Raw genomic sequence first — 15,843 nt, 5'->3', positions numbered from 1 at the left:
AGCTTTTATGGTAATGTGATAGCCTCTTTATAAAGTCTCTCACGAGGCAGCTTTCACCATAGTGGCAGCCAGTGACATTATGTGACAGCTCATGCTAATTGTGCAATTTTCTTAAGTAGGCAAATTCCCTTTAAGGCTATGAACATTTAGGAACTTTTAGCTTCCCTGCTATTTATATATTCATTTATTAGCGTTATATTCCACCTTTCCATCAGGCAGCTCAAGGGAGTGTACATGGTTCTCCTCTTCCTTCTTTAATCCCCACAACAACCCTGAGAGGTAGGTTAGGCTGAGAGGCAGTGACTGGTCACCCAGTAATCTTCCTGGCTGAGCGGAGATTTGAACGCTGGTCTCCTAGGCCCTAGTCTGACACTCATCCACTACACCATACTGCGCTTTAAACTAGATAGAGCAATATTCCCCAACCTTCAGATATTTTGGAATGCAGCTCCCATTAGCCCTGATTTTTTTGGCTGTTCCAGCTGGTCCTGATGGGAGCTGGAGGGTTATAAAAAAAACGATGACTGATGTGGAGAGCTGGAACAACTTCTGGAAAACGTTGGTTGGCCTACCGAAGCTGATAAATGGTTGGGTTAAATTCATGGAGGATAGTTGTATCTATAACTAATAGTCAAATTGCCCGATGTTTTATTCTTCATGCGGTGCTTGGGAGCTTTCCAGAGACATCCGATGGCTAGCCATAGTTGGAAATGAGCGAGTTGGATAGATCTCAATCTGCTCAAGCAAGGTGATTCTTACTGTCCCTTACCTACTGCACCGTTCCCAACTCCAGGCCACCTAAACTGTGTCAGATTGCCAGGGCTGGCTCCAGCAGTAGCAGATGGTTGCTGCTGTATACTGGGATGTAGAAGTGGAGGTGCGAGGTCAGCAAACTGCAAATGTGCCAGCCCTTCTGGATAGTTCCTAAATTTTATTTATTGTTTTTATTTATTTCATAAAATTTACAACCACTTGGTTGTAAACAAAAACTCAGAGTGGTTTACAAAACAGTAAAATTGGGGGAAATTTACAACCCTACTTTGAAATGTTGTTGTTGTTGTCGTTTAGTCGTGTCCGACTCTTCGTGACCCCATGGACCATAGCACGCCAGGCACTCCTCTCTTCCACTGCCTCCCGCAGTTTGGTCAAACTCATGTTTGTAGCTTCGAGAACAATGTCCAGCCACCTTGTCCTCTGTCGTCCCCTTCTCCTTGTGCCCTCCATCTTTCCCAACATCAGGGTCTTTTCCAGGGAGTCTTCTCTTCTCATGAGGTGGCCAAAGTACTGGAGCCTCAGCTTCACGATCTGTCCTTCCAGTGAGCACTCAGGGCTGGTTTCCTTAAGAATGGATAGGTTTGATCTTCTTGCAGTCCATGGGACTCTCAAGAGTCTCCTCCAGCACCATAGTTCAAAAGTTAAAATACAAACAAACAGCTCAACTTTCTAAACATGTGAGTAGGCCTGCCTACACAGGAAGCTTTTTTTTATCAGGTGCATAAAAAACTACAATTGGATCTCAAGAGGCAAGGAGTTCCAAAGTGCAGGTGCTGCCACACGAAACAATCAAATTCTTACAAATGCAGAACGGGTATTATGTGGCACTTGTCGGAGTGCCATTTCTGCCAATAAAATTGGCCAAGTAGCTATGTGTACGTCAAGGCGATTTCGTAGGTAAACCAGTCCCAGCTTATTAAGGGCTTTATATGCTAATAGTAACACCTTGAACTTGGCCCAATAGCAAATCGGCAACCAGCGCAGATCTCTGAGCACAGATGTTATATGTTGGCAAGGCCTTACCCTTGCCAGCAATTGTGCTGCAACATTCTGCACTAACTGCAGCTTCCGGATCAAGTGTGAGGGAAGCCCCACATAGAGCGCATTGCAGTGATGTAGTTTTGAAATAACCAACGCATGATCTCCTGTGGCAAGGCTTTCCTGGCCCAGGAATGGCCATAGCTGTCAAACCAGCCTCAGTTGGTAAAAGGCATTGATGTCCCTATAATGCTATATTCACAAATGTGAGTCCTTATAGTCCCAAGGATTATTGGTCATAAGGAGGGTGTTGACGGGTATAACTCCTCCTAGTTAGGGTGGTGTATGGGATGTGATTCCTGGGAGTTTGGGGAGGAGTAGCACCTGAAAACCTCAACTTCCATCTTTATAGAACAAGTTTCTAGTCCTTTATAGCGATGTAAAGTTCAGCATTTATAAATAATGTAGAAAGTAAGTGCCTTGAGGCTGTTAAGCTCTGTTAGGAGATCAAACAACAAAGGCGGTTCCTGGCTGCAGGTTTGCAATCTAAAAGGTATGGCACAAAAGAAATGAGAAAGGAAATGGAAAGCAGGCAAATTTAAGCCCCCATTCCTAAAGTTACATTACTGTAATTGTTTTTCGGCTACCAGCAGCTCTGTGTGTATGTGGGGGTGCCTTTAGTTGGGATCACAGTATGGGAGGAAAGGGTTAAGACAAGACAGTGTGCTGCAGTTCTAATAAAAATAGTGTCCCCCTCATGCCTGATGAAGACATATTCAGCGTTGCATCTACTTTTGTCCTTATACTGAATAGCAAACTTGGGAATGCAAGAAAATCCCTTTATTCAATGCAAAAAATTAATAAAAATGTATAAACATCTTTTTGGTTTTGGGAAGTTGCTGCAGCACAGAATATTGCGAAGAAATAAAAACCTACCGAATGCAGCAAGCAGCCTGTGAAGGAAGCAAAAAGGGCTGTGAATGTAAAAAGGTTGGCACTGCAGCTTAACATATGCAAGCCAAGAGATCTATACTGTGTAATCATCAGTTTTCGCAGAAAGGGATAAAGCCCAGAAGCTTACCAAATGCTCCCGCCTTACATCAGCATTTACAGTTGGTTGGGTTGCTGTATATTTCTTGAATTTCTACCCTGCTTTTCAGACAAGCTAATTCCAAAACAAAAATAATTCTAATGGGGGTAATCGGGAGAACATGTTTGTTTTATTTACAAAAGTTTATACTGCCTATTACAATCTGTCTCAAGGTAGTGTACGAGTTAAAATGATAAAATAAAGTCTCAGGAATATATATGTAAAATTCTACTGATATCGCCGGGGCCACCGTTAATTAATTCCTGGTCTTAAATCCCAGAAAAGGCTTGAGTGAACAGAGATGTGTTTATCAAACCCTAAAATATCATCAGTATCGGTGTTTGGAAGGGTTCTAAAGGGAAGTGACTCCATAGGAAGGGGGCTGCCTGGAAACAGGTTCTTCCCCTAGCTGTTGCTAACCTGCGTAACCTTAAATAGCCTCTGCAACCTAGCACAATGCTTGGATGATGCATCTTCCCCCAACCTTGGGTCTCCGGATGTTTCTGGACTCCCAATTCCAGCCAATATGGCCAATGACCAACTCCCACTCCCCTTGCCCCTTGTAGCATCTTTAGATGATTACATACAAAAAAAGTGAACAAGTGATTCGACAGCAAACTGGGGAGGAGGCCTAGGCAGGCCCCAGTTTATCTCTGGGAGCAGGGCCAAGGGACGCCGATTGGCTAGTTGGACCATTCCCTGGGGGATGCTTGCACCTAAGTCTGCCTACAGCTGGCTGATCTGCAGGCAGGCTGCAATTCTCCCCAGCAGAGTGCCAGATCGCGGACATGGACTTAGCCAGGCTGTGCCGCCTGACCATTCAAGGTAAGCAGACTTCTCTTATTCTGCCTTCCAGAGATGAATGAGCTTAATAAAAAGAATTCAGCGTGAAATGAAAGGAAAGTGAATCAAGGGCCCATCATTATCCTGGAACTCTTTTCCTTGTTCCCTGAAGTTTTTCATCTCATATCAGTCTTTTGGGTCCATAAACAAACTAGAGAATGGTACATCTTAAGGATGGTTTCTTAACTTGGGACAAGCTTCCTCAAACTCTGCCCTCCAGATGTTTTGAGACTACAATTCCCATCATCCCTGACCACTGGTCCTGCTAGCTAGGGATGATGGGAGTTGTAGTGCCAAAAACATCTGGAGGGCTGAGTTTGAGGAAGCCTGACTTAGGACAATTGATGCAGACCCTATGAAGGAAAAAAGGAATGATTGAGACAAGAATGAGGGATGCCAGCCTTTTTACCTAGGAGAGCTTCTGTGTCTAACAAGCAGGATTTCAACAGATTCATCTGCAAGAAGGGGGAAGCTTCACCTGCTGAATTCAGCTTTCAAGATATAGGAGGCCTATCAGATCAAAGTCTTGACCACTTTCAGAACTCTTTTGATTAATGGCAAATCTGGCCTCCCCTTCCCAAAATATTTATTTCACAGTCTCTTGTGTATGCACAGCCATTATCTCCGAACTCTGCGGAATGCATAGTTTGCTTCCTCACTGTTTGTAGGATTGACAGATAGATGAATATGAGAGCAACAAAATGACATCTGGAAAGCCAATTGATGGCCAGTTAAACTGTTCGGTTTCAGTAATTGAGAAAGAAAGTGCTCTAAGATTGTTTTCCTCCTCCCTCTCCTCGTGATATATCCCATTTGGCTCTTTACTGCAAGTCAACCTCCCCCCGCCCCCCGCCCCGGCTCCTTGTCAAGAAATACAGGTCAGCATTCCAAACAGCCGAATCCTAGGCAGTATTTAGGAGAATTTGCTTACTCTAGACAGAAATACTGCAGCAAAGAAGGCAATATATATAAAAAACGATCTTATCAGGGGAAAACAGGTGCTGTGGCCACCATATCAAGGTCACAAGCATTTTTTAAAACTGCTCTAAAAAATGTTTAACAGACATTTGCTCCTACCAAATGATTGGAGATTTGCTCACAGTGTGCGTTCAGGCCACAATCCTGCATACAATTGCTTTGGAAGTAAGCCCCATGTTAAGTCGCCCAGGGACAGAATCACAGCATGTTTTATAGCCCCAAATATATTTGTTTAACTCTGGAGTATTGAGAATTGAGCCCCGAGATTATTTTTTGGGAGAAGGGATATGCTTTAAATGTATGGAGTGTTTGCAGCCTCTGTCTGCAATCCTAATTCTTTTTACCTGGAAATAAACCCCATTGAATTAAATAGTCAATCAATCAATATACTTTATTCGACCGATAGTCAGAACAAAAACATTTCTCAATACAAAGATAAACATATAAAACTGCAGGCATCAGGGGGATACATAAAGTATAAAAATATAAAACTGAAGACATCAGCGGGATACATAAAAATATAAAACTGAAGACATCAGTGGGATACATAAAAATATAAAAATATAAAACTGAGGGCATCAGCAGGATACATAAATGGGGTATGACCGCACTACTAAACCTCCTACAGGTAACCCGCATCAAGACATTCGATTATACGTTTCCGACACTTGAGCGCCAGGAAAAGGAATTTAGCCACTGAGAAGGTTATTTTCCCAGTGGGCTTGTTTAGCAAATATGCTGCCTGCCGTTCTCTTAGTCGGGAACTAAACTGAGATAAATACGGGGCTATAAGACATTGCCTTAGATCATTATAAAAGGGACAACTCAGTAGAATGTGTTCTGTAGATTCTACCTCACTCAAGGCACAATGGCACATTCTCTGACCGTATGGGACTCCTCCAAATCTTCCCCTCAAAACCGCCGAATCAAGGACATTCAGTCTAGCCGCAGTAAGTAGTCTGCGGTATTCCACGTAGTGGATATCCGCCAGGTAACGGGCTGGTGCAGACCGATACACCTGCTCCCCTAAAAACATCCCAGATTTCACGCGGGCTATGTCCTCCTGTCTGGCGATATCCCCCAATCTCTGAGCGATCATCGCTTTAGCGTGACTGAACGTCATGGACTCAATATAAAGGGAGGACAGACCGCACTTTTGCACTTCCTCTACCACTTCCCTTTCCCATGGAGATTTAAAATTATCCCTCAGAATCAGGGGGGCCAAACCCATCGGTCTGAAACATAGTTTGAGCCATAGCCATAATTTCGCTTTCAGGGCCACATACGTAAAGGCTTGGCAACCGGTCTCCAATCTCATGATCGCACCCGCAACAGAAGGGGGGATCCTGAGGATGGCCCTGAGGAATTGTGATTGGATGGATTCCAATCTTACAAAGTCCCTACGCGTACCCAAGGCAATGCCCACCAAAAGTAGTGGGAGAACTTTCATTTTAAAGAGTCGCAGGGCAACATCCACTGTTTGTGCCTGTTTCTTGGAGTACAGGGATCTAATCAACAGAGCTGCTTTAGAAGCATTTGCGGCTATATATTCTCTGTGTGCCAAGAAGGACCTGTTTGATCGAACTATCTGACCCAGGTATTTGAAGCAACTAACCTGCTCTATGGGAATACCATTAATTGACCACAAATTAGGTTTTGGTCGAGCAGCAAAGACCATTATTTTGGTCTTGGCATAATTAAGATGGAGCTCGTGTTGGGTCACGTATTCATGAAGAGCTCGAAGCATCCTCCTTAACCCAATGGGGGAGGTTGCTAAAAGGGCGGCGTCATCCGCATACAGGAGGACATTCAAGGCTCTACCTGCTAATTTTGGCGGGTGGAAAGCAGCATTGGTCATATGGGCCACTAGTGAGTTAATATAGAAATTAAATAGGGCAGGGGCAAGCAAGCAGCCCTGTCTTACCCCTCTAGTGGTGGCAACCGGATTAGAGACTAGCCCCTTGCCATCTAGCCTAATTCTCAGGAAGGTATTTGTATGCAGATTCATAATCAGCAAAAGGAGGCGGCGGTCAATAGACGTCGCTGCCAGTTTTGTCCATAGCTGGTTCCTGGGGATTAGATCAAAGGCCTGCTTAAAGTCGATAAAGGCGACATGGAGGGCTTTTAGGCCTTTGCCAGCATATTTGTCGGCCAGATGGTTCAGGATTAGAATTTGGTCTGTTGTCGATCTTCCAGGGCGGAAACCCGCCTGTTCCTCTGCGATAATATTATTGCTCTCCATCCAGATCGTTAATTTATTGAGCAGAAACCTTGAGTAAATCTTCCCGATAACATTCAGCAAGCTGATTGGCCTAAAATTGGCCGGGTCAGTACGCGGCCCTTTCTTATGTATTAATACAATCAGTGCTGAGTTCCAGCTTGGGGGGAACTTCGCTGTTTTATTTATATGAGTATAAAGTGCTGCTAGAAGTGGGCACCACCAATCCTTATTAGCTTTGATAACATCAATGGATATAAGGTCATCTCCGGGTGCCTTGCCCGCCTTAAATTGGTCTATAAGTGTTTCCACTTCAGAGTAGGTAACTGGGTCCCACTCAGGCATGGGGGCCAAATCTGGTCTTTCTCCGCCAGCAGCATGGGCTGCATATAAATCAGCGAAAAAGCTCTCCCAGGTGTCAGCTGAAATTTGGGGTTCTATCCTTATCGACGGTCTGCCCAGATATTGGGAAATTTGATACCAAAAGGAGGAGGGATTTCTATTCTCTGCAGCTTTTAGAAGGTTGTTCCAGTTGTTTCTTTCTGCCGCAAGCTTCTTATCCTTTAATAGAGCTTTATATTTTCTCTTGAGGTTCATAAGGTGACTACTAGGCACGGGATCATTTGATGCCCTATATGCCAAGAATTCCTTATACAGACGGCTCTTAAAGTGTCTACATTCCTCATCGAACCACTTTTTATGAGGGAAATGATTACTATTCATTACCGTAACCCGAGCCATAGATGGTTTTAGCAGGTCTACTAGCTTATCATATATTGGCAGTGGCTCATCTGCCTGGATAAGGGAGTCCCTTGTCGCTTGAAGTTGGTCAGACCAAAGGAATTCATTTATCCGTTGAGCCATTTTGTCGGTCCATTTTGAGGCAATAGGCCTCATCTGCAGCTGATTGTTTGTTAAAGGCACACAGGAATACGTGTCCAGATTTCCAGCCAGGGTCAGGGAAAGTTCTAAGGGAAAATGATCACTTTCCAGCCTCGTTACCACCTTAAAGTTAGTGATTTTGGGAATCAACTCTACTGATGTCCAGATAAAATCAATGGTAGAGGCTCGGGAACCTGACCAGAAAGTAAATTCAGCTGGGTAATCAGAACTAAGAGCTCCGTTTAACAGATGAAAATTAAGGGCCAACAAGGTTTGCCTGCATTTAAGGCCTGCATATGTGGCAACACTGTCTTTGAAGTTCCTGGGTAAAAGGTCTGTAGTTAGGATGGATAATGGAGGGTATTTCTTGTATTTAGTAAATAAGGATTTATCAGAGTAAGACAATCGGCCATTAAAATCTCCTGCGACCAGGAAGGTGGCTTCAGAGTATTTATCGAGGAGAGTTTCGAGTGTCGACTGAATTTCCTTCCATCTCTGGTCAACCAGATTCTTCTTATAAACTGGGTGCAGGTAGACATTGATTACCACAAGCACTTCCTCTGCTGTTTGTAGCTTTACACCTAGCATGGATGACGATTGGATGTCGATTTGTTCCGCCTGGAGATTTAAGGCCAAGGAGACAAAGGTAGCCAGCCCACCTTGCGGCCTACCTGGTGATGACGGATGCTGTTTTGCACTCAGGTAGAAGCCCTTATACCCTGATAAAAAGAAGTCCTCACAAGCCCATGTCTCCTGCAGTAAAAGGATACGGTTGCTTTTTATGTAAGCAACAAAGGATGGGTCCATCAACTTAGGTTTAATACCAGCTACATTCCAGGATAAGAAAGTAAGTGACCTCCTGGTCACCCCTTTGGGTCATGCTGGCCCTTGCGGAATCTGCTCAGAGAAATCCACCTGGGAATGCATGCTACAAGGGGGAGCAATAGGCTGGAAGAAGGAAGTAATTGTAGCTTGCTTACCAGACAGTTTCCGAGCCTCACTTACTGCAGCAACAGCCAAAGACTGGGGCTTAATTATTGGTAACTGCAGGGGTAAGTCCTGATGCACAGGGGTATCACTTAGTGACAGATCCATGGCCTCTGCATCTAAGGTGGAGGGAGATGGACCTTTTAGGTCAACAGTTGCTGTAGGGAACATGCAATGTAAGGCAGGTGGAAGGCAACCTTTTCGGTTTGCCTCCAAAAGGGCGTTCAGCCGTGCCACAGCTTCCGAGTTTGACCAAAGGGCTGTCGAATCTCCCACTGGTTCCTGCACAGGCTTAGCATCCCCATGGAATGTACTGCCATATTGAAGATTGGGGGTTATTAAAGCAGGCTCCACTTGGGCTTCAGTAGGATGGTCTAAAATTGGGGGAGGATTCATCTTATTTATATGGGCATGGTCTTCTGAGTTACGGAGCCAGAGCAACAACTCGTCCAATCTGTCCGTTATCTCTGTTCGTTCAGATTTTGGCAGGTGGGAAAAGGATAAAAGTAATTCATGCTCTATGGAGTTCTCCAAATGGGTAGCCTTCGTCAGTGGCGGAAGGGGGACATCAATCCAGCTGATTAGGTCTGCAACCAGGGGAGTTGGAGTCGTGGTAACTGGTAGGCCCTCGGGCTTAACTGCTTTCTTTTTGAGCAAGCAGTTAGGTAAAAGAGGGTATATCTTGGTATTAGCAAAAACTCTTGTAGCAAAAATTCCAAAATTGATTAAATATCTTCTTATGGACATAATACGTGTAGGGAACCTTTTGGATTCAAATGAGAGCAGCACTCTCTGCATCTGAGGCCTGCTGCTAACATGATCAATATGGATCAAATCAATAGAGTAAGGATTTACCCCCAAAAGTCCAGCTAGATGCCTCCTTATCTCACTCTTGTAATACCAGTTAATCACCTGGCCTCTGAAGGGGCAAACTGTTAGGCAGATTTTGGTAGCTTGCAGCAACAGTTTATGGGAAGGTATAGAATGTTGTTCTTCCTTATTTTGTTCATTTTCATGGTTGCAAGCAGCCTGAGGGGTTATGCGAGGTGTGTGAGGTAAAACAGGTGCTCTGGGCATTTGTGTAGTTCTAGTCTCTGGTAATGCCTCCTGAGGACTGTCTTTACCTTTTAGTGATACAAGAGAAATAATCTTCTCTAAGGATCCTCGGATGTCTCTTATATATTTAAAGATACAGTCCACCGTTTTTGCAACAAGGTCTAAAGTGGTCGAATGTTCAGATAATGCACCAGCGAGGCAGCTTTCTTGATCTTTAATACAGTCTTTTGAGTGGATATCAGTGATTGTAGATCTTCTTAAATTGATGTTATTATTACTTGAAGAGTTAGCATCCAGGTTATCAAAAGGTTCTTTCAGGGTGACTTCCTCATCAGTCATCTCTGCTAGCGGGGCGAAAGTGTTCGAAACCGGAATATTAAAAGTATCCTTTGTCCTTTCAAAGGAAGGTTCACTAATTTTAGTTTGCTTGGCAAGAGGCAGGCACCCCAGTTCCTCTATGTCCTCTATATCTCTGGAACGTTTCCCAATTCCTCTCCTATTATCAGCAGTGCTGCGCGGTTGTTGAGTCATTTCTCTCTTCATGCAGCTGCCCCCAGGCTTCCAGGTCAGTGGATATCTCCCAGATAACCTCGTAAATACTAAACTAACTAAAGTACTAGCTTAAAAAGTAAAATAAAAAACTAAAAAACTAAAAACTAAAAAAGCCTAAAGGGTACCAAGGCGATACCGAATTTAACAAATTTCTATAGTAATTAAAAACAGTCTTTTAAAAAGATAGATCGGAGAGCTCACGCTGACTGGGTGCCGTTCGCCATCTTTTCGCTGCCGGAGAAGACAGCAATCCAGCTCGTTAAAACTGATTTACAACGCCGACTTCACAAGTATCAACAGTGTGAATTCCTGGCGTTATCAACAGAGCAACCTCAATCCGTCTTCGAGAAGTTTGAAGGGATATAAGGCCACTAATTAAACTTAAAAGAAGAGCTCTAATAAAACTTAAAAAGAGGAGCTCCGGCAAGCACGTCTTACCTCGACGCCATCTTGCAGCTCCCCCGAATTAAATAGTAGATCTGAGTAGACGTAGTTAGGATTACACTGATGGCGGATAAAGGAAGTGGCAATGACAGAATATTACAAGTGCAGGTGGGACCTGGTAACTCTGGGACACCTTTTTGGGGGGGTTGGTTTTGAACTTCACTAATTTCCACAGCCTGATACTGACTGCCTTACAAGAATGCAGTTTTGCTGTTAATACCTGTAAAACTACACAGGATCAGCAGTCTTAAATTACAATAGCGGCGTGTTACCTCCACATTCTAAGGACGCGAGTGGCGCTGTGGGTTGAACCACAGAGCCTACGGCTTGCCGATCGGAAGGTCGGCGGTTCGAATCCCTGCAACAGGGTGAGCTCCTGTTGCTCGGTCCCTGCTCCTGCCAACCTAGCAGTTTGAAAGCATGCCAAAAAGTGCAAGTAGATTAATAGGTACTGCTCCAACGGGAAGCTAAACGGCGTTTCTGTGTGCTGCCAGAAGCGGCTTAGTCATGCAGGCCACACGACCTGGAAGCTGTACGCCGGCTCCCTCGGCCAATAATGCGAGATGAGCAACCCCAGAGTCGGTCACAACCGGACCTAAAGGTCAGGGGTCCCTTTACCTTTTTCTCTCCACATTCTAGATGTACACATGATGCCAAAAGTGCTGCAAGGCCAGGAAATTTTGCTACTTAAAAGTGTAGAAAAAGGGAGCCAAATATAAATGATATCACGTCAGCAGATTTCTTATTTAATGTATTCTGGAGAAAACAGTTACACAATATCAAAAGAGACGGCAACTTCCGTTTCTAATTGCCAAAACTGAGCGGACAACCGATGGTGTTCCATAGATCATATTGAGTGGCCTCTTCCCACTTAACCTCTTATCTGTCTGTCTTTCCATCCATCTGTCTGCTTGCTTGCATGCTTATTAATAATAGTCATAGAAGTGGAACCGTATAAGCATCTGTTATATGGCTTCCTTTTGCAAAGGCTGCTGGGGCTCTGAAACCAATTAGGTCACTCAGAGCAGTCCTGGATGAGTCTCATTTCTGGTCAACAGTGTACAGCTGAGAATCAACTTCAGAATATGTGATTCCATCACCTTTAGGTCTGTGTCAGCTCCCAATATGGGAGCTGCTCAGAGTGTTGGCTAACACCTCTAAACCATAATCAATTTAGGAGCAGGATTTAGGACCACCTGCTTCCACATTATCCTTTTCTTCTAGGATAGGTGTAGAGAACAGTTGGGCCGCCGCTAAATGTTGATAAACGACAACTCAGCCAACTTGGCTAAAGGCCAATGATGATGGAACTTGTCATTCTCAGCATCCAGAGGGCCATGATTCCCTATACCTTCCCATGTGAGATCTGCCAGGGAGGTTGTGCTCAGTATTCCAGAACCATCTAAACCAGGGGTCAGCAAACTTTTTCAGCAGGGGGGGGGGGCAGTCCACTGTCCCTCAGACCTTGTGGGAGGGCCGGACTATATTTTTTAAAAAAGAAAATGAACCAATTCCTATGCCCCACAAATAACCCAAAGATGCATTTTAAATAAAAGCACACATTCTACTCATGTAAAAAACACCAGGCAGGCCCCACAAAGAGATGCATTTTAAATAAAAGGGCACATTCTACTCATGTAAAAACACACTGATTCCCGGACCATCCGCGGGCCAGATTTAGAAGGCGATTGGGTCGAATCCAGCCCCCAGGCCTTGGTTTTCCTACCCATGATCTAAACTCTGGAAGGCAGGTAAGTGGGGCAGGGCTTTTGCTGTTGTGACCCTTAGATTCTGGAAATAGATCCTTTGAGAGGCAGGTCTAACTTCTTTGCCACTAACCTTTTCAAGACTGGTGGGCCTTTAGTCTAAATCAGTGCTTTTTTAAAAAAAAAATGTTTGGGGTACTCTCATTTTCCTACTCATATTGCAACACTGCCCCTCAATGAGGCCAAAATTAGATTCACAAAATGTTTAGGGGTATGCGTACCCCTGTGTTGCCCCAGAAAGAAAAAAAATCACTTGTCTAAATTAACTTGTTTTAATTTTAAATTGCACTTTAATTGTGCTGATCCTTTTAATTATGGTGCGCTTGTTCCATTTTTTAAAATATAACAAGCTTCTGGAGCAGTGCTGTTTGGCCTGTGCTTTGATTTGTGTGAATGGAAGTTGCCAGTGTGCAGACAAAGCCCTGGACATGTGAGGTTTTCTTTTTCTTTCATCTGTAATCATTCACTTGAGCTTAATAGTGGAGATGGTTATACATCAAATTCTATGGAAATGTGTGAAACAACTACCTGGATGGAAAGCAGGTATAGTCGTCGTCGTGATCAATCCTGAAAAGCAATTACAGGACACATAGATTTATAGGACAGCAACAGCCTTGTGAAGCAAATTTGATTTCATGTTTTTATTTTAGTCGATAAACAATAAATTGCAAAATGCCAGGACTTCAACTTGCACACTGTTTAACAAAGTAGAAGTCGATAAGGAGTTCAGAACTGGTTATGCTGGGGATGGCTAACTTCTTTTGCTTGGGGTGCCACAGACTCGCCGGGTCAATAGGAGAAAAAGGATGCGAGATGGAGATCAAATGCCTTTCCACAATCTGTTCCGACACACCCTTTTCCGTTCCCTACCACTGACGGAGCTGAGGTTTACAGTGGCAGGCCTCCTCTTCTGAACACAGGGTTAGGCAATCTGCAGGATCCAATGGCCCCTTGGAGCCATCTTTCCCAGAGCTTATGGTTTGCTCCTTAAGCGCTGGAATGCACTTTCAACCTGGGTGAAAGCATTTATGGGTAACGTCTCAGAGGCTGCCACACAGACGCTTCCAGGACATACTTTCATTTGCTTTGGGAGGGATTCTGGAGGTTCAAAAAGTGGTGCTCTTACATTAAAGATTTCAGCTAACAGCCTAAACCCAGAAAATTGTGGCTGGTGGCTTAAGGGCAGTCAGTAAGGATGAGGAGGTTCTTCGGCTGATCGCCGAAGAATTGATGCTTTTGAATTATGGTGCTGGAGGAGACTCTTGAGAGTCCCATGGACTGCAAGAAGATCAAACCTATCCATTCTTAAGGAAATCAGCCCTGAGTGCTCCCTGGAAGGACAGATCGTGAAGCTGAGGCTCCAATACTTTGGCCACCTCATGAGAAGAGAAGAATCCTTGGAAAAGACCCTGATGTTGGGAAAGATTGAGGGCACTAGGAGAAGGGGACGACAGAGGACAAGATGGTTGGACAGTGTTCTCGAAGCTACGAACATGAGTTTGACCAAACTGCGGGAGGCAGTGCAAGACAGGAGTGCCTGGCGTGCTATGGTCCATGGGGTCACGAAGAGTCGGACACGACTAAACGACTAAACAACAACAACAAGGATGAGGAAGTAGGGGTAGGAACAAATACATGTAGTCCAACCTGCTTGAATCTTCTCAACTCTGCCTTAAGATGTATACATTTAAATCTCATCCTGTGATATTTGTGCTCGATAGTCCGAACGCTGAATGGAAATAACTGGTTTGCTTCTTGCAAAGCAGTTGGACAGAGCACCGAGTGTACATAGATGGACCTTTATCTCTGCTACGCAGCAGACTTGTATTTTTGAAGCAAATGCTGAGAATTCAGGCAAGAGGCCTGGGACATCTCCTAAGGGACTAAGCCTCCAAGGAGGCAGCCAGTCCCATAAAATCCTTCAAGAAAGGGAGAAAACACCCCAAATTGGGTCAAGGCACATTGCACAAGCAGAGCTCTATTCTCTCTGGAGTTCTTGCCATCCAAGGTAAAGGGTAAAGGGACCCCTGACCATTAGGTCCAGTCGTGACCGACTCTGGGGTTGCGCGCTCATCTCGCATTATTGGCTGAGGGAGCCAGCGTACAGCTTCCAGGTCATGTGGCCAGCATGACAAAGTCGCTTCTGGCAAACCAGAGCAGCACATGGAAACGCCGTTTACCTTCCCGCTGTAGCGGTTCCTATTTATCTATTTGCATTTTGACATGCTTTCGAACTGCTAGGTTGGCAGGAGCTGGGACCAAGCAACGGGAGCTCACCCCGTCACAGGGATTCGAACCGCCGACCTTCTGATCAGCAAGCCCTAGGCTCAGTGGTTTAACCCACAGCACCACCTGGGTCCCCTGCCATCCAAGGTATCACTGCACACTTTGGAATGATTATCCCCTTCTTCCGGCAGCTCTTGAACAACAGCCCACACTGTTCATGAGAGTCCCATCACAAGCGGGAGAGACTTTGTCCGGTTCACAGTGGAATCCAGCACCATGGGAGTGCTGTGTGTCTTAGCATTTGGTGTAAGCCACCCTAGAAGTTCTACTGAAGGGAAGCATGCAACTATTCTAAATAAATAAACCACAACCAACCAAGAAATACCAAGAAGAGTTAAGCTGAAAGTGTTTGGTGATGGCGTGCCCTCCAATGGGCGCTCTATTTCTTTTGATTTTGACATTTCTGGGTTGCAACTTGATTTGAGTCGCTGAACCCATAGGTGTTTCCTACTTAATATATTCATTTCATAGGAAGAATGCGTTGCTGGTCTTAATTCCTTCTGACAGAAGCTAGAATAGAAACACACTTGTGGAGACAGCAAAGTGAGAACTGAGCAGAGGCAGCAGCCGTTGCGCACACCGACTTTGGAGCCAGCCTCGCCCAATTCATTGTGATTTATTTCCAATTAAACTGGCACAGGATAGGCCAAGAGATGCTCCAGAAGATGCCGCTTCTCAAGTCAGATACTTCTAAGCACTGCTGCTTTCCAACAACTCTAGTTGTGCGGGTTGCATACTGACTTCAGCAACCTCTTCCTTGTAGTTTGAGTGCCAGGAAAGCTATTACTATTCCTGAGAAGCTAGGCAGATAAGTCATAAGTAAAGAACAAAATGTGCAGTCAGATTATGAAGAGTGCTTCCTAGAAGCTGTGCTTAAAAAATCCAAACAATAGATGTAGCAGCCTGGTGGCGGTGGTATTATTTTACTGTTATTCCTGTTATTTGTATATAATAATCTGCATGCATGGTGTTTTGCAGAGTCGGAAAGG

The sequence above is a fragment of the Zootoca vivipara genome, chromosome Z1 (genome assembly GCF_965207765.1).
Source record: "Zootoca vivipara chromosome Z1, rZooViv2.hap1.1, whole genome shotgun sequence".
In the NCBI taxonomy this organism is placed as follows: Eukaryota; Metazoa; Chordata; class Lepidosauria; order Squamata; family Lacertidae; genus Zootoca; species Zootoca vivipara.
Note: the sequence above shows the minus strand (reverse complement) of the source record.